A 20466-nucleotide genomic window follows, 5' to 3' on the forward strand; every position below is an offset into this window, starting at 1 on the left:
AAAAACCTAAAACTAACTTTTCCTAAGAAGCTCAGGAGAGCCCCCTAGATTGCACCCAGCTCGGTCGGGCACAAAAATCTAACTGAGGCTTGGAGGAGGGTCATAGGGGGAGGAGCCAGTGCACACCAGGTAGTCCTAAAGCTTTTCTTTTGTGCCCAGTCTCCTGCGGAGCCGCTATTCCCCATGGTCCTTACGGAGTTCCCAGCATCCACTAGGACGTCAGAGAAAATAATTTAAATAAACTCTCACAATTAAAATGGAGTATAATTGAAGTTCTTAGCACACATTTGCGCAAATATGTGGGCCCATGTACCGCGGCCAGGTGACTACATCACATGAGTCCCTAACATTCCTAATGCTATCACATTATATAAATTTATACAGGACTTACCTCTAAATAGTGCCCTTACAATGTGTGATCTGAAATGCAGGAACCTAGCTTCTTAAAACACCTGAGGGTAAATGGGAGGGGTGCACTGCCAATACCAGAGGAAGGAAGCCTTGCCTTCCAGTGTACAATATATACACAAATATAGAGGAAAAAGGGGGGCCTGGACTGCACACCCTAATACTAAAGATTTCAAGAGGTGCTATCATGCTGAGGCTTCTAATACTATGCTGGAGGAAGAGAGATGCAGATGCACACTCCTAGCACTAAGAACACTGATAGTAAAAATAATTTAAATAAACTCTCACAATTAAAATGGAGTATAATTGAAGTTCTTAGCACACATTTGCGCAAATATGCGGACCCATGTACCGCGGCCAGGTGACTTCATCACATGGGTCCCTAACATTCCTAATGCTATCACATTATATAAATTTATACAGGACTTACCTCTAAATAGTGCCCTTACAATGTGTGATCTGAAATGCAGGAACCGAGCTAATTAAAACACCTGAGGGTAAATGGGAGGGTTGCCAATACCAGAGGAAGGAAGCCTTGCCTTCCAGTGTACAATATATACACCGACCCTGCTTATGTCTTTGTCTCACCTATTTCACTGTATAATACATTGCAGAACTGGTGCTGGGTAGTGTAATTACTTATTAATTATTACATCACTAAGATAATGGCACCTTCATCACTGAATATTTCCATGTATTCACCATTTTCTGTATTCTTGTCTCTGCTACATTTTGATTAAACAGTGTAATTTCCTTCTTGTGACTTTCATTTTTATTACAGTTCTGCAGAAAAGGTCTTTAATCAGAAAAAAAGCAGAACATGAATTCTTATTTTCGGCAAGAGGCTAAGAATTCCTGCATGCCGTCTGGAAAATGACCTTGTTACTCCAAATGGTTTAAAATATGTATGAGATAATACATTGTGTTGTTGGTCATTGTTAATGCCATTCATTCATATGGGTATCTTCTGTTTGAACGTACAGTATGTGGCTAAAGATGTTTCTAAATGTACTATAAAATTAATGTACCAGAGATGTACAGATACATTAGGTGAGAAGGTTACAGTCCATGAGTAAATGTTATTACTTGAGTTAACACAGAAATATATTTTAGTTTATTACTGTAATGTTACTCAGACTAATTCTAGAGGAGGTTACTTTGAAAGTTATAAAAGTTGTTATCCCCTTCAGGCTTTGGTGGCATCACACAATGCATTACCCACATTAAATAACGCTATCATTATTATTTACAATTCCATGAATAAATACTTTTAAAGAGGAAACGGAAACTGTTTTAATCCATACAGAAAGGTTACATTGACTTGAAAAATAAAGGATTGGGTGAGAGTGAATAAAAGAAAAATGCATCGCAATGCACACTGCCTGATGCCCCTTCAGGGTGAATAGACACCTGAAAAAAAGAGGTCATACTGTACCTATGGCCCATCCAGAAGTCACTATAAAATAGTTATCATTGTTACAAAAAATAAATCTTCAACATATACATAACAATTTATTGTATCTCACACTATTAAATAAAAACAAATTGTATGGAGTATATCTCCAGTATACCTCACAATACCTAAAGTAACCATATGGCCCCCATGGACTGCTCATCATGGCACACCCTCTCTAAAACTAAATTATAAGACTTCTCTCGGACATTTTTCGGGTATTTGTGTTTTGGTTTTGGATTCGGTTCCGCGGCCGTGTTTTGGATTCGGACGCGTTTTGGCAAAACCTCACCGAAATTTTTTTTGCGGATTCGGGTGTGTTTTGGATTCGGGTGTTTTTTTAAAAAAAAACTAAAAAACAGCTTAAATCATAGAATTTGGGGGTCATTTTGATCCCATAGTATTATTAACCTCAATAACCATAATTTCCACTCATTTCCAGTCTATTCTGAACACCTCACACCTCACAATATTATTTTTAGTCCTAAAATTTGCACCGAGGTCGCTGGATGGCTAAGCTAAGCGACACAAGTGGCCGACACAAACACCTGGCCCATCTAGGAGTGGCACTGCAGTGTCAGACAGGATGGCACTTCAAAAAAATTGTCCCCAAACAGCACATGATGCAAAGAAAAAAAGAGGCGCACCAAGGTCGCTGTGTGACTAAGCTAAGCGACACAAGTGGCCAACACAAACACCTGGCCCATCTAGGAGTGGCACTGCAGTGTCAGACAGGATGGCACTTCAAAAAAATAGTCCCCAAACAGCACATGATGCAAAGAAAAAAAGAGGCGCACCAAGGTCGGTGTGTGACTAAGCTAAGCGACATAAGTGGCCGACACAAACACCTGGCCCATCTAGGAGTGGCACTGCAGTGTCAGACAGTATGGCACTTCAAAAAATTTGTCCCCAAACAGCACATGATGCAAAGAAAAAAAGAGGCGCACCAAGGTCGCTGTGTGACGAAGCTAAGCGACCCAAGTGGCCGACACAAACACCTGGCCCATCTAGGAGTGGCACTGCAGTGTCAGACAGGATGGCACTTCAAAAAAATTGTCCCCAAACAGCACATGATGCAAAGAAAAAAAGAGGCGCACCAAGGTCGCTGTGTGACTAAGCTAAGCGACACAAGTGGCCGACACAAACACCTGGCCCATCTAGGAGTGGCACTGCAGTGTCAGACAGGATGGCACTTCAAAAAAATAGTCCCCAAACAGCACATGATACAAAGAAAAAAAGAGGTGCACGAAGGTCGCTGTGTGACTAAGCTAAGCGACACAAGTAGCCGACACAAACACCTGGCCCATCTAGGAGTGGCACTGCAGTGTCAGACAGTATGACACTTAAAAAAATTGTCCCCAAACAGCACATGATGCAAAGAAAAAAAGAGGTGCACCAAGGTCGCTGTGTGACGAAGCTAAGCGACCCAAGTGGCCGACACAAACACCTGGCCCATCTAGGAGTGGCACTGCAGTGTCAGACAGGATGGCACTTCAAAAAAATTGTCCCCAAACAGCACATGATGCAAAGAAAAAAAGAGGCGCACCAAGGTCGCTGTGTGACTAAGCTAAGCGACACAAGTGGCCGACACAAACACCTGGCCCATCTAGGAGTGGCACTGCAGTGTCAGACAGGATGGCACTTCAAAAAAATTGTCCCCAAACAGCACATGATGCAAAGAAAAAAAGAGGCGCACGAAGGTCGCTGTGTGACTAAGCTAAGCGACACAAGTAGCCGACACAAACACCTGGCCCATCTAGGAGTGGCACTGCAGTGTCAGACAGGATGGCACTTCAAAAAAATTGTCCCCAAACAGCACATGATGCAAAGATAAATAAAAAAATAAAAAAAGAGGTGCAAGATGGAATTGTCCTTGGGCCCTCCCACCCACCCTTATGTTGTATAAATAGGACATGCACACTTTAACGAACCCATAATTTCAGCGACAGGGTCTGCCACACGACTGTGACTGAAATGACTGGTTGGTTTGGGCCCCCCAAAAAAGAAGCAATCAATCTCTCCTTGCACAAACTGGCTCTATACAGAGGCAAGATGTCCTCTTCATCATCATCCTCCAATTCCTCACCCCTTTCACTGTGTACATCCCCCTCCTCACAGATTATTAATTCGTCCTCACTGGAATCCACCATCTCAGATCCCTGTGTACTTTCTGGAGGCAATTGCTGGTGAATGTCTCCACGGAGGAATTGATTATAATTCATTTTGATGAACATCATCTTCTGCACATTTTCTGGAAGTAACCTCGTATGCCGATTGCTGACAAGGTGAGCGGCTGCACTAAACACTCTTTCGGAGTACACACTGGAGGGAGGGCAATTTAGGTAGAATAAAGCCAGTGTGTGCAAGGGCCTCCAAATTGCCTCTTTTTCCTGCCAGTATACGTACGGACTGTCTGACGTGCCTACTTGGATGCGGTCACTCATATAATCCTCCACCATTCTTTCAATGGTGAGAGAATCATATGCAGTGACAGTAGACGACATGTCAGTAATCGTTGGCAGGTCCTTCAGTCCGGACCAGATGTCAGCACTCGCTCCAGACTGCCCTGCTGTTACGTTCCTGATGCTCAGAACTAGAAAGATGTTGCGAAGTGAGTCCAGAGCACCAGGACGTGACGCTGAAATAGGGAAGGAATGGGAATAGCCCCTAGCAACCTACCTCCGTTGTTTTACCCGTGTGGTCAGTTCACGCCTGAGTGACTATGGTTTCTTGGGCCCACGGCAGCCGCATTTGAAGGACGGATTAGGTCTGCCCAACTCCGATGCCCCCAGGTCTTAGAGTGAGACAAAACGTGAACCGAGACAGGATAATAACAAGGGGACCTCTAACTAAAGCAAACAGAAGCTAGGGGCTACTAACTACCCTAAAACTAAATATATGTGCGGCACGCCGCCAAAGGAAAAGAACAACAAAAGATATCACTGTCCACTCCCCCACACGGCACCGCCGAGTTCCGGGGAGGACAGTGAAAAGCGGAAACCTCCGCAAAAACCACCAATACAAAAAGTACCAAAAGGACTAAGCGGCTTAGGCCGCAACACGCGGCAGAAGCCGCTACTCACGAAACCGGGAGAGAACCCCAACAAACGAGAACCCCCAGATGACGGCAACAGGTTCACTTGAACAGGAAGGATTCCCAGGACCGGCTTCAGAACTCCAGGACTCAGGAGCACAGGGAGCAGGATCGACCAGATACAGCTGACCAGGAACAGACGTTACAAGGCAGGAACAGCATACAGGAAGCTATCACCGGCGTCTGTGCCAGGTAGTGAGGGAGAATATAACAGGGAGCCCTCCAATAGCTGCAGCGAAGCTTAATTAGTAATGTCGTGCAGCTGCCCTGCTGCACGACCAGAGCTAACAGGTGTATTGATTGATAGGAAGCAACGGGGAACGCGGTTCGTCTGTGGCGTCCCCGTTGCTAAGGGTCCGGCAGCTACGCGCGCACGGCGTCCCAGCGTTGCCAGGGACCCGGCGGCTCAGCGCGCACGGCATCCTGGCGTTGCCAGGGACCCGGCGGCTCAGCGCGCACGGCGTCCTGGCGTTTCTAGGTGCCGGGCGGGCAGGAAGGGAGGTGCGGCGGCCGTGAGCGTCGCTCGGAAGCAGACCGAGCGGCGCCCTGGACCGCGTCACCTAACAGTTCCTCCCCTTGAGGAGGGGTTAAAGAACCCCTAAAGCCGGGTTTCTGAGGAAATTCCTGAAAGAATAATCTCTTAAATTTAGGGGCATGTAGATCCTTATCCAGGACCCAAGACCTTTCTTCCGGGCCATAGCCTTTCCAGTGAACCAAAAAATAAAGCCGGCCCGAGAAACTTTGGAATCTAAAACCTTCTCCACCAAGAACTCTTGTTGCCCCTGAACATCCACCGGAGGTCTACCCTGGGAAGTCTTCCGAGGGAATCTCCTGGAAGAAAAATACTGCTTCAGAAGGGAACAGTGAAAAGTATTGCCAATTTTGAGTGATTTAGGCAAGCGTAGCCGAAAAGCAACTGGGTTGACCTTCTTAATGATAAGGAACGGTCCAATAAATTTGGGTCCCAATCTAGCCGAGGGTTGTCAGAGCTTGATGTTGCGGGTTGACAACCACACCTTATCTCCCACCTTAAAAGTGCATGGGCGTCGGAACCTATCAGAATTTTTTTTTTCTCGGAAGGCAGCCTTCTTAAGGGCAAGGTGCACCTTTTTCCAAATCATTCTGAGACGGGAAGTTAAGGTCAACGAGGAGACTGGAAAATTAGGGTAAAAAGAATTGGCTCTAGGATGAAAGCCCAAGACCGAAAAGAATGGGGACTCCTTGGTGGAAGAATGACAAGAGTTATTATAGGCAAACTCGGCTAAAGGAAGAAATTCAGACCAATCATTCTGAAGTTTGGCCGAATATAGCCGTAAATACTGTTTTAACGACTAATTAACACGTTCAGTTTGTCCGTTAGACTGTGGATGGTACCCAGATGTTAAAGAGAGTTTCATATTTAATGAGGCACAAAAACGTTTCCAGAAACGGGCGATGAATTGCGGTCCCCGATCAGAGACAATATCCCTGGGTAAACCATGGAGCCTGAACACATGGCGGAGAAATAAAACTGCCAACCCTTGAGCAGAGGGTAATCGGGGGAGAGCAATGAAGTGGGCCATCTTACTAAAACGGTCTACTACCACCCAAATGACTCGAAATCCAGCTGAAAGAGGAAGGTCCACCACGAAATCCATGGATATATGTGACCATGGCCTGAGAGGAATGGCTAAAGGTATGAGTTGCCCGACCGGAAACGATCGAGATACCTTGTACTGAGCACAAACCTGACAGGAACGGACAAATTCCCTTACATCTTTAGAAAGATTAGGCCACCACACTGAGCGAGAGATTAACTCCAAGGTCTTAGTGATACCCGGATGACCAGAAACCTTATTATCATGAAACTCAGCTAGAACAGTGCCTCTCAGAAATTCAGGGACGAAGAGACGATCTGCAGGAGTGACTTTGGGAGTCTGCTGCTGAAGCTGGACTAGCTGTGTAAATAAATCATGTGTGAGGCCAGCCCGGATGACAGACGATGGAACTATGGGGGTAGTAGCCGGGTGGTTGTTGTGAACCGGAAGAAAACAACGTGACAGGGCATCGACTTTTGTATTCTTGGAACCGGGCCTGAAGGTGATAATGAACCTGAAACGAGTAAAAAACAACGCCCAACGTGCCTGTCGAGCATTAAGCCGTTTAGCTGACTCAATATACTGCAGGTTCTTGTGGTCAGTAAACACCGTAATGGTATGCCTAGATCCTTCCAGCCAATGCCTCCACTCCTCGAAAGCCCATGTAACTGCCAACAATTCTCGATTACCAACATCATAGTTGGATTCTGCGGAGGAGAATTTCCTGGACATGAAGGCACATGGGTGTAATTCCTGAGACTCCGGGTCTTCCTGAGAAAGGATAGCCCCCACTCCAACCTCTGAGGCATCTACCTCAACAATAAAGGGGAGCTCCGGGTTAGGGTGTCTGAGCACTGGAGCTGAGACAAAGGCCTGCTTTAAGGCCAGAAAGGCAGACTTGGCTTCAGGCGACCAATTGGAAGGGTCCGCTCCTTTTATAGTCAATGCTACTATAGGAGCAACCAAATCAGAGAAGGTATGAATAAAACGCCTATAGTAATTTGCAAACCCTAAAAAGCGCTGAATTGCTTTTAAGTTCGTGGGTTGTGCCCAATTTAGGATGGGCTGGAGTTTTTTTGGTTCCATGAAAAACCCCTTAGGAGAAATAATATACCCAAGGAAGGACACTTCTGTGATGTGGAAATCACATTTCTCCAGTTTGGGGTATAAATGATTTTCCCATAACTTCTGAAGGACCAGTCGCACATGGGTAATATGTTGTTCTAAAGACTCGGAGTAAATCAAAATGTCGTCAAAATAAACGACCACGAACTTTCCTAGAAAGTCGCGCAGGACGTCGTTAATGAGATCTTGAAATACAGCAGGAGCATTTGACAGCCCAAACGGCATCACCAGGTATTCATAATGTCCTGACTGTGTGCTGAAAGCCGTCTTCCACTCATCCCCAGATTTAATTCGGATGAGATTGTAAGCCCCTCTAAGATCGATCTTGGAAAAGATAACGGCAGTCCGGAGCCGATCAAATAGTACTGAAATCAGTGGCAAGGGGTAGGTGTTTTTAACAGAGATTTTATTCAAAGCCCGAAAATCAATACATGGTCTGAGCGACCCATCTTTTTTCTCAACAAAAAAGAACCCTGCACTCAATGGAGATTTCGAGGGCCTAATGAAGCCTTTTTGTAGGCTCTCCTGTACATAATCATTCATTGCCGTAGTTTCCGGCCCAGACAGGGCATATGGTCTCCCCTTAGGTAAAGAGGCACCGGGAACTAAGTCAATAGCGCAGTCATAGGACCGATGAGGAGGCAGAATATCCGCATTACCCTTGGAGAAAACGTCGTCAAAGTCCTGATATTCCAAAAGAATAAGTTCTGGGGTGACTGCCGCAACCCGGACTGGACGGGAAATACATTCCTTAACACAAAAGGGACCCCATTGGGAAATCTCCCCAGACTGCCAATCTATGGTGGGATTATGAAAGGCAAGCCAGGGGTGACCCAGAACTACGGGGACAGCCGGACAATGGGTAAGGTAAAATTCGATTTTCTCTGAATGTAGGGCCCCCACTGTCAGTTGTACTGGAGGTGTGCGGTGAGTGATTACCCCGTTAGAAAGCGGACCACCATCCAAGCCGTGCATGGTGATACGTTTATCCATAGGTATCTGTGGAACGCCCAAAGCCTGAGCCCAACCAAGATCCATGAAATTTCCCACAGCTCCACTGTCGACGAAGGCCGACACCAACGAACTGAGGCTACCAAAGGAAATTTTTACAGGAACTAATAAGGAATCATTAGAGGAGATTAACTGCAGACCCAAGTGAACCCCCTCACTATTCACTTGGTCAGAGCGTTTCCCTGCTTATTCGGGCAATTACGTGCGATATGTCCCTTGCCACCACAATACAAGCAAAGACCAGAATTTAGCCTTCTGGTTCTTTCCTCTGGGGACAGCCGGGAGAGACCGATTTGCATGGGCTCCTCGACGTCCTCAGGGAAAGTATACACACATGGACTAGGCCTGAAACTAGCTCCTCTTTCAGCCCTCCGCTCCCGGAGACGACGATCATTTTAATAGCAAGCTCCATGAGTTTGTCTAGAGTCTCTGGAGCGGGGTACTGAAGGAGACTGTCTTTAATAACTTCAGACAAACCGAGGCGAAACTGACTGCGCAAGGCCGGGTCATTCCAGCCACAGTCGTTCGACCAACGGCGAAACTCGGTACAATACGCCTCTGCTGGATTTTTCCCTTGCTTAAGTGCACGCAGGTGGCTCTCAGCCGATGCTTCTCTATCAGGGTCATCATACAAAAGGCCTAAGGACTTAAAAAAGGCATCTACAGATAGCAAGGCAACATCATCGGCTTTTAGCCCAAAATCCCAGGTTTGTGGATCGCCTTGTAGTAATGACATCACAATCCCGACCCGTTGAGACTCAGTACCAGAGGATCGGGGCCTTAAACGAAAATAAAGCTTACAAGCTTCCTTGAAATTAAAAAAATCCTTTCGGTTACCCGAAAAACGGTCAGGTAGATGCATCTTTGGTTCTGGAATCATACTCGGGGAGGCTCGCAAAAGATCTTCCTGCGATCTCACCCGAAGAGTAAGATCCTGAACCATCTGAGTTAGTTCCTGAATCTGGTTGTCCAAAAGCTGGCTGGGATTCGGTCCTAATACTGCCGGATTCATGAGGCCGAATTTCAAAGCCCACCAAATACAAATAACTTTTTTTTTTGTGTGTGTTTTTGGGCCGGTGATAATGTTACGTTCCTAATGCTCAGAACTAGAAAGATGTTGCGAAGTGAGTCCAGAGCACCAGGACGTGACGCTGAAATAGGGAAGGAACGGGAATAGCCCCTAGCACCCTACCTCCGTTGTTTTACCCGTGTGGGCAGTTCACGCCTGAGTGACTATGGTTTCTTGGGCCCACGGCAGCCGCGTTTGAAGGGCGGATTAGGTCTTCCCAACTCCGATGCCCCCAGGTCTTAGAGTGAGACAAAGCGTGAACCGAGACAGGATAATAACAAGGGGACCTCTAACTAAAGCAAACAGAAGCTAGGGGCTACTAACTACCCTAAAACTAAATATATGTGCGGCACGCCGCCAAAGGAAAAGAACAACAAAAGATATCACTGTCCACTCCCCCACACGGCACCACCGAGTTCCAGGGAGGACAGTGAAAAGCGGAAACCTTTGCAAAAACCACCAATACAAAAAGTACCAAAAGGACTAAGCGGCCTAGGCCGCAACACGCGGCAGAAGCCGCTACTCATGAAACCGGGAGAGAACCCCAACAAACGAGAACCCCCAGATGACGGCAACAGGTTCACTTGAACAGGAAGGATTCCCAGGACCGGCTTCAGAACTCCAGGACTCAGGAGCACAGGGAGCAGGATCGACCAGATACAGCTGACCAGGAACAGACGTTACAAGGCAGGAACAGCATACAGGAAGCTATCACCGTCGTCTGTGCCAGGTAGTGAGGGAGAATATAACAGGGAGCCCTCCAATAGCTGCAGCGAAGCTTAATTAGTAATGTCGTGCAGCTGCCCTGCTGCACGACCAGAGCTAACAGGTGTATTGATTGATAGGAAGCAACGGGGAACGCGGTTCATCTGTGGCGTCCCCGTTGCTAAGGGTCTGGCGGCTACGCGCACACGTCATCCCAGCGTTGCCAGGGACCCGGCGGCTCAGCGCGCACGGCGTCCTGGCGTTGCCAGGGACCCGGCAGCTCAGCGCGCACGGCGTCCTGGCGTTGCTAGGCGCCGGGCGGGCAGGAAGGGAGGTGCGGCGGCCGTGAGCGTCGCTCGGAAGTAGACCGAGCGGCGCCGCGGACCGCGGCACCTAACACCTGCATCACCACCAGCGGGTGGGCTCGGAATTCTTAGCCTTTTCCTCGCACCCCCAGTTGCGGGAGAATGTGAAGGAGGAGCTGTTGACGGGTCACGTTCCGCTTGACTTGACAATTTTCTCACCAGCAGGTCTTTGAACCTCTGCAGACTTGTGTCTGCCGGAAAGAGAGAAACAACGTAGATTTTAAATCTAGGATCGAGCACGGTGGCCAAAATGTAGTGCTCTGATTTCAACAGATTGACCACCCGTGAATCCTGGTTAAGCGAATTAAGGGCTCCATCCACAAGTCCCACATGCCTAGCGGAATCGCTCTGTTTTAGCTCCTCCTTCAATGTCTCCAGCTTCTTCTGCAAAAGCCTGATTAGGGGAATGACCTGACTCAGACTGGCAGTGTCTGAACTGACTTCACGTGTGGCAAGTTCAAAGGGTTGCAGAACCTTGCACAACGTTGAAATCATTCTCCACTGCGCTTGAGTCAGGTGCATTCCCCCTCCTTTGCCTATATCGTGGGCAGATGTATAGGCTTGAATGGCCTTTTGCTGCTCCTCCATCCTCTGAAGCATATAGAGGGTTGAATTCCACCTCGTTACCACCTCTTGCTTCAGATGATGGCAGGGCAGGTTCAGGATTGTTTGGTGGCGCTCCAGTCTTCTGTACACGGTGGCTGAATGCCGAAAGGGGCCCGCAATTCTTCGGGCCACCGACAGCATCTCTTGCACGCCCCTGTCGTTTTTTAAATAATTCTGCACCACCAAATTCAATGTATGTTCAAAACATGGGACGTGCTGGAATTTGCCCAGATGTAATGCACGCACAATATTGCCGGCGTTGTCCGATGTCACAAATCCCCAGGAGAGTCCAATTGGGGTAAGCCATTCTGCGATGATGTTCCTCAGTTTTCGTAAGAGGTTGTCAGCTGTGTGCCTTTTATGGAAAGCCGTGATACAAAGCGTAGCCTGCCTAGGAACGAGTTGGCGTTTACGAGATGCTGCTTCTGGTGCCGCCGCTGCTGTTCTTGCTGCGGGAGGCAATACATCTACCCAGTGGGCTGTCACAGTCATATAGTCCTGAGTCTGCCCTGCTCCACTTGTCCACATGTCCGTGGTTAAGTGGACATTGGGTACAACTGCATTTTTTAGGACACTGGTGACTCTTTTTCTGAGGTCTGTGTACATTTTTGGTATCGCTTGCCTAGAGACATGGAACCTAGATGGTATTTGGTACCGGGGACACAGTACCTCAATCAAGTCTCTAGTTGCCTCTGAATTAACGGTGGATACCGGAACCACGTTTCTCACCGCCCAGGCAGCCAAGGCCTGAGTTATTTGCTTTGCAGCAGGATGACTGCTGTGATATTTCATCTTCTTCACAAAGGACTGTTGGACAGTCAATTGCTTACTGGAAGTAGTACAAGTGGTCTTCCGACTTCCCCTCTGGGATGACGATCGACTCCCAGCAGCAACAACAGCAGCGCCAGCAGCAGTAGGCGTTACACTCAAGGATGCATCGGAGGAATCCCAGGCAGGAGAGGACTCGTCAGACTTGCCAGTGACATGGCCTGCAGGACTATTGGCTTTCCTGGGTAAGGAGGAAATTGACACTGAGGGAGTTGGTGGTGTGGTTTGCAGGAGCTTGGTTACAACAAGAGGAAGGGATTTAGTGGTCAGTGGACTGCTTCCGCTGTCATCCAAAGTTTTTGAACTTGTCACTGACTTATGATGAATGCGCTGCAGGTGACGTATAAGGGAGGATGTTCCGAGGTGGTTAACGTCCTTACCCCTACTTATTACAGCTTGACAAAGGCAACACACGGCTTGACACCTGTTGTCCGCATTTGTGTTGAAATAATTCCACACCGAAGAGCTGATTTTTTTTGTATTTTGACCAGGCATGTCAATGGCCATATTCCTCCCACGGACAACAAGTGTCTCCCCGGGTGCCTGACTTAAACAAACCACCTCACCATCAGAATCCTCCTTGTCAATTTCCTCCCCAGCGCCAGCAACACCCATATCCTCATCCTGGTGTACTTCAACAGTGACATCTTCAATTTGACTACCAGGAACTGGACTGCGGGTGCTCCTTCCAGCACTTGCAGGGGCTGTGCAAATGGTGGAAGGCGCAAGCTCTTCCCGTCCAGTGTTGGGAAGGTCAGGCATCGCAACCGACACAATTGGACTCTCCTTGGGGATTTGTGATTTAGAAGAACGCACAGTTCTTTGCTGTGCTTTTGCCAGCTTGTCTTCTCATTTTTCTAGCGAGAGGATGAGTGCTTCCATCCTCATGTGAATCTGAACCACTAGCCATGAACATAGGCCAGGGCCTCAGCCGTTCCTTGCCACTCCGTGTCGTAAATGGCATATTGGCAAGTTTACGCTTCTCATCAGGCGCTTTCAATTTTGATTTTTGGGTCATTTTACTGAACTTTTGTTTTTTGGATTTTACATGCTCTCTACTATGACATTGGGCATCGGCCTTGGCAGACGACGTTGATGGCATTTCATCGTCTCGGCCATGACTAGTGGCAGCAGCTTCAGCATGAGGTGGAAGTGGATCTTGATCTTTCCCTATTTTAACCTCCACATTTTTGTTCTCCATTTTTTAATGTGTGGAATTATATGCCAGTATCAATAGCAATGGCCTACTACTATATATACTGCGCACAACTAAAATGCACCACAGGTATATAATGTAGATGGATAGTATACTTAATGACGACACAGAGGTAGGTACAGCAGTGGCCTTCCGTACCGTACTGCTATTTATACCGGTGGTCACTCTGTCAGCAAACTGCAAAACTAAAATGCACCACAGGTATAGAATGTAGTTGGATAGTATACTTAATGATGACAGAGGTAGGTACAGCAGTGGCCTTCCGTACCGTACTGCTATATATAGTATAGTGGTGGTCACTGTGTCAGCAAACTGCAAAACTAAAATGCACCACAGGTATAGAATGCAGATGGATAGTATACTTAATGACGACACAGAGGTAGGTACAGCAGTGGCCTTCCGTACCGTACTGCTATATATAGTATACTGGTGGTCACTGTGTCAGCAAACTGCAAAACTAAAATGCACCACAGGTATAGAATGTAGATGGATAGTATACTTAATGACGACACAGAGGTAGGTACAGCAGTGGCCTTCCGTACCGTACTGCTATATATAGTATACTGGTGGTCACTGTGTCAGCAAACTGCAAAACTAAAATGCACCACAGGTATAGAATGTAGATGGATAGTATACTTAATGATGACACAGAGGTAGGTACAGCAGTGGCCTTCCGTACCGTACTGCTATATATAGTATACTGGTGGACACTGTGTCAGCAAACTGCAAAACTAAAATGCACCACAGGTATAGAATGTAGATGGATAGTATACTTAATGACGACACAGAGGTAGGTACAGCAGTGGCCTTCCGTACAGTACTGCTATATATAGTATACTGGTGGTCACTGTGTCAGCAAACTGCAAAACTAAAATGCACCACAGGTATAGAATGTAGATGGATAGTATACTTAATGACGACACAGAGGTAGGTACAGCAGTGGCCTTCCGTACCGTACTGCTATATATAGTATACTGGTAGTCACTGTGTCAGCAAACTGCAAAACTAAAATGCATCCCAGGTATAGAATGTAGATGGATAGTATACTTAATGACGACACAGAGGTAGGTACAGCAGTGGCCTTTCGTACCGTACTGCTATATATAGTATACTGGTGGTCACTGTGTCAGCAAACTGCAAAACTAAAATGCACCACAGGTATAGAATGTAGATGGATAGTATACTTAATGACGACACAGAGGTAGGTACAGCAGTGGCCTTCCGTACCGTACTGCTATATATAGTATACTGGTGGTCACTGTGTCAGCAAACTGCAAAACTAAAATGCACCACAGGTATAGAATGTAGATGGATAGTATACTTAATGACGACACAGAGGTAGGAACAGCAGTGGCCTTCCGTACCGTACTGCTATATATAGTATACTGGTGGTCACTTTGTCAGCAAACTGCAAAACAAAAATGCACCACAGGTATAGAATGTAGATGGATAGTATACTTAATGACGACACAGAGGTAGGTACAGCAGTGCCCTTCCATACCGTACTGCTATATATACTGGTGGTCACTGTGTCAGCAAACTGCAAAACTAAAATGCACCACAGGTATAGAATGTAGATGGATAGTATACTTAATGACGACACAGAGGTAGGTACAGCAGTGGCCTTCCATACCGTACTGCTATATATAGTATACTGATGGTCACTGTGTCAGCAAACTACAAAACTAAAATGCACCACAGGTATAGAATGTAGATGGATAGTATACTTAATGACGACACAGAGGTAGGTACAGCAGTGGCCTTCCGTACCGTACTGCTATATATAGTATACTGGTGGTCACTGTGTCAGCAAACTGCAAAACTAAAATGCACCACAGGTATAGAATGTAGATGGATAGTATACTTAATGACGACACAGAGGTAGGTACAGCAGTGGCCTTCCGTACCGTACTGCTATATATAGTATACTGGTGGTCACTGTGTCAGCAAACTGCAAAACTAAAATGCACCACAGGTATAGAATGTAGATGGATAGTATACTTAATGACGACACAGAGGTAGGTACAGCAGTGACCTTCCGTACCGTACTGCTATATATACTGGTGGTCACTGTGTCAGGAAACAGCACAACTGAAATGCACCACAGGTATAGAATCTAGATGGATAGTATACTTGACGACACAGAGGTAGGTACAGCAGTGGCCTACTGTACCGTAATGCTATATATTATATACTGGTGGTCACTGGTCAGCAAAACTCTGCACTGTACTCCTCCTATATAATATTATACTGGTGGTCCAAGTGGCGTAAGTTCGTCACAGTTGCCCGGAGGCAAGATAAATTTTGGTGCCCCCCTATTTCCTATATTAAGATACATATATGTATGTGTTTGTGTGTGTGTATATGCAGTGTTCTGAAAAAAAATTATATACTGTATTTATACATTTAATTGTCTTTTATTTTAAATCACAAATTTCTTAGCAGTCATACCCAGGATTAGAACCCATGACCTGTTACACTAGCAGCAGACACTTTACTGATGGAGTTATTTGCTCCTGTAGAGGAAGCATGAGAATTCTAACTATATGAAGTTACATGTAATTGTCAGAGAAGTATCTTCATATAGTTAAAATTCTCATATTTCCTATACAGGAGCAAACAGCTTCATCAGTAAGGTGTCTGCTTCCAGTGTAATAGGGTGTGGTTTCTAATCCTGGGTGTGATACTTGTAAAATGTGTATATTCAGTATAATAAAGAGGGTGTGATTTGTAAGGTGCAGGGACCAGTGGGGAAGTCGGCCACTGAAAAGACAGCGACAGCTATCAATTAACTTAGGCCCTCATTCCGAGTTGATCGCTCGCAAGGCGATTTTAGCAGAGTTACACACGCTAAGCCGCCGCCTACTGGGAGTGAATCTTAGCTTCTTAAAATTGCGACCGATGTATTCGCAATATTGCGATTACTAACTACTTAGCAGTTTCAGAGTAGCTTCAGACTTACTCTGCCTGTGCGATCAGTTCAGTGCTTGTCGTTCCTGTTTTGACGTCACAAACACACCCAGCGTTCGCCCAGACACTCCCCCGTTTCCCCGGCCACTCCTGCGTTTTTTCCGGAAACTGTAGCGTTTTTATCCACACGCCCATAAAACGCCGTGTTTCCGCCCAGTAACACCCATTTCCTGTCAATCACATTACGATCGCCGGAGCGATGAAAAAGCCGTGAGTAAAAATACTATCTTCATTGTTAAATTACTTGGCGCAGTCGCAGTGCGAATATTGCGCATGCGTACTAAGCGGATTTTCATTGCGATGCGATGAAAAATACCGACCGATCAACTCGGAATGAGGGCCTTAATTCAATGGTGTCACAGAATGGGAGGAGAGGTGCCCCCCTTCAGAGCAGGAGCCCGGCGGCAGATGACTCCGTTGCCTCCCAGAGTTCTGCCTCTGGGTGGTCCCCAGTCCCCACAATAAAGCAGCACACTGAGCACAGATATGGAGTGTTTTTCAGGCAGACAAGGTATACTGGTGGTCACTGTCAGCAAAACTCTGCACTGTACTCCTGCTATATAATACAGCTGCACCCCAGTCCCCACAATTAAGCAGTGTGAGCACAGATATATGCAGCACACTGAGCACAAATAAGGAGCGTTTTTTTCAGGCAGAGAAGGGATAAAACTGGTGGTCACTGATCAGCAAAACTCTGCACTGTACTCCTCCTATATTATACAGCTGCTCCCCAGTCCTCCCCACAATTAAGCAATAAAGCACAATCAAGTTCAACAATAACGGAGAGGACGCCAGCCACGTCCTCTCCCTAACATTTCCAATGCACGAGTGAAAATGGCGGCGACGCGCGGCTGCTTATATAGAATCCGAATCTCGCGAGAATCCGACAGCGGGATGATGACGTTCGGGCGCACTCGGGTTAACCGAGCCATACGGGAGAATCCGAGTATGGCTCGGACCCGTGTAAAAAGGGTGAAGTTCGGGGGGGTTCGGTTTCCGAGAAACCGAACCCGCTCATCACTAGTATATATATTTTGTCTTATTTCCTATTGCATGCTTACTTATGCTATGTATCAGGCTATTTTGCTCCGCACCCCCATTGTTATATTCCAATGTAAATTCCTGCTTGCTATTTCTTCTCTGTTTAATATGTTATGCTATCCACCCCTACTTCTTCTGTACCTTTCCTTTTTATATAATTGATTCAAAGAATAATAATAAAATAAAAATTCATAGAAATGCGTTTACATGAATTGGTTAGGTTTTCCTGATATTTGAGAATAGATATAATCAAGCCAGTGACTTTGTTCCTCATTCAGTGAGTCAATATCTACCACAATAAACAACCCTTTTGTTTAATAAAAACACTTCATATACAGCGAATGGGGATAAATAGGTTCTAAACACTGACTCATCCTTAAACCTGGACAAAATCTGTCATCTTATCATATATTCATTTTCTACATCATTAAATATAATCTATTACTATTAAATAGCTACTTATATACTATAATGGATACATATATTATGTCAGTGATTGAAATGTCGACATACAGTATGTCAACAATGGGCTCAGTATGATTGACCGCTGGACGGGATACCGGCGGACACAATACAGATGGCCAAATCTCAATTTGGAAAATCCTGACAGAGGTTAGTATGTTCCCCCCTCTCCCCTAACCCTCCCTTCCCGCAGGTTAACCTAACCTCCTCCCTTAGTGCCTAACTGTAACTGTCCCTCGGTGGTGCCAAAACCTAGCCCCTCTTCCCCACAGCCTAACCCTAACACTGTTAGGGTCTCCTGCCCTGTGCTGCCACGTCGTCATGGCAACCGGGAGACAAGTGCTAGTGGAGTAACCTGAGCGCAGCTGATACTCCGGTTCGGGTCTTTTGCTGTGCAGTGGTTATAGGCTCTGTGCACGGCAGGGGATCCGGTGCTGGTTTTTGTGCTCACAGTCTGTGAGGTCTGAGTGGGGCGTGGACAGCACCTGCTTTATAAGGCCTCTTTTCAGGGTAAGCAGATGCTGCTGAATCTTTGTTGGTTAGTCAGTTCATGAACGTTAGCCAGTACTGTGTAGCTTTGTATTTGTTTGTTGCTTACTGCAAATAGGCCTGGGAATTTGGTATTACACTCTGCCAATCCAGACCTAGCAGTAAGACTGGAGTCAGTCGTTTAGCTTGCTGGGGTTCTGTTACTACTCTGTGAACTTAGCAAGTTTGCGGCTGTATTCTAAGACTTGCCTGTCTAATCCTGTCTCACTGTGCTAGGTGTCAGGGGTCAGTTTAGTGGCAGTAAGCTAAAACCTGTGCACTGCAAGTGAGAATTAGGATTGTGGAGATTCTCCTTGTGTCTATCATTCCATCTCTGACCAAGGAGTTTACTGCCACACCCGTTGGTAACCCTTTAGGGTTTTGCTGTTGCCCTTAGCAACAGCATTTCGGGTACTCTACGTATTAAAACACAACATCTTGCTTTTTCCATCTTAGCAGTTCTAATACAAGGGAGATACCCAGTTCCTTAGCCTCTGGGCTTCTCTGTTCACTTTGTGTGTATTTTGTTACCCTATCACCTTCTGTGTACGTTATGTCATATCCCCCAGTTTGTCTGTGAGTCCATCTGTTTTGCATAACAGTTCAAACACCAGTACATTCCTGCAGACACTGGAGTGCATAACAGTTCTGACACCAGTACTTTCCTGCTGGCACTGGTGTGCATAACATATTCAGCAGCCTAATACTCCTGTTGAAATTTTGTGGGAATATGGAGCATACCCCTCAAAATATGTTGCAACAGGTGGTCGATCAGGTGCAGGTCCTGACTCGACAATTTAATGATTTGTCCATTAAAATGCACACCTCCCAGGCTGCTGGCGGAGCTCCCGCAGCAGCAGCACCTGCAGGGGTTAAGGAGCCGAAAGTAAATCTCCCGGATCGTTTTTCTGGAGATCGCTCGCAGTTCTTTTGTTTCAAGGAGAGCTGCAAGCTATACTTCCGGCTTAGGCCTCAGTCTTCTGGGTCGGAGATTCAGCGGGTGGGCATAGTGATTTCCTTGCTACAAGGAGACCCACAGGTCTGGGCATATGGGTTGCAGCCTGACTGTCCGTCGCTTAAAAGTGTTGATGCTTTTTTTACGGCACTGGGCATGTTGTATGATGACCCTGACAAGACGGCCTCAGCCGAGGCTCAGATTTCGATCCTTAAGCAAGGGCGAAGGCCAGTTGAGGTTTACTGTACGGAGTTTCGGAGGTTGGCCCATGATACCCAGTGGAATGACCCAGCCCTGAGACACCAGTACCGAAGAGGTCTTTCTAACCAGATAAAGGACCAACTGGTACAATATCCCTTGCCTGATAGCTTGGATCAGCTCATGCAGTTATCCATCCGGGTGGATAGACGGCTGAGAGAGCGTAGGCTTGAAAGGGAGACTGAGATTTCCTTCCTTCCCAAGGGAACCTCAGACTCTGAGGAATTTTCTGAGGAGCCTATGCAGATTGGGGCTACCCGCCTCTCCTCGCGTGAGAAGACGCGGAGGAGACAGCAGGGGTTGTGTTTGTACTGTGGGAATAAAGGTCATGTGGTAGTATCATGCCCAGAAAAGCCGGAAAACTTCAGGGCCTGAGGGTGATGGGAAATATCCTGTCAGGCCAGAAGTCAGAATTTCCCAAGAAGACTTTTATCATTCCGGTGACCTTGAAGATCCTCGGTCAAACTGTCAAGACTGAGGCCTTTGTGGACAGTGGGGCCGACGGGGTTTTTATGGACCGCCAATTCGCCCTGAAACACTCTGTTCCCTTAGTACCCTTGGCATCGGAAATTGAGATTTGTGGGTTAAACGGGGAACCATTATCCCAAGGTAAAATTACCTCTTGCACTAGCCAGATTTCTTTGTTTATTGGAGCCACACACTCTGAAAAATTGTCCTTTTATGTGACTGTCTGTACTTTTGCCCCATTGGTGTTGGGGTTACCCTGGTTAAGGGCCCACAATCCTCAATTTGACTGGGTCTCTGGGGAGATTCTTAGTTGGGGTACTGATTGTT

Source organism: Pseudophryne corroboree, chromosome 2, assembly GCF_028390025.1.
Source record: "Pseudophryne corroboree isolate aPseCor3 chromosome 2, aPseCor3.hap2, whole genome shotgun sequence".
NCBI lineage: Eukaryota > Metazoa > Chordata > Amphibia > Anura > Myobatrachidae > Pseudophryne > Pseudophryne corroboree.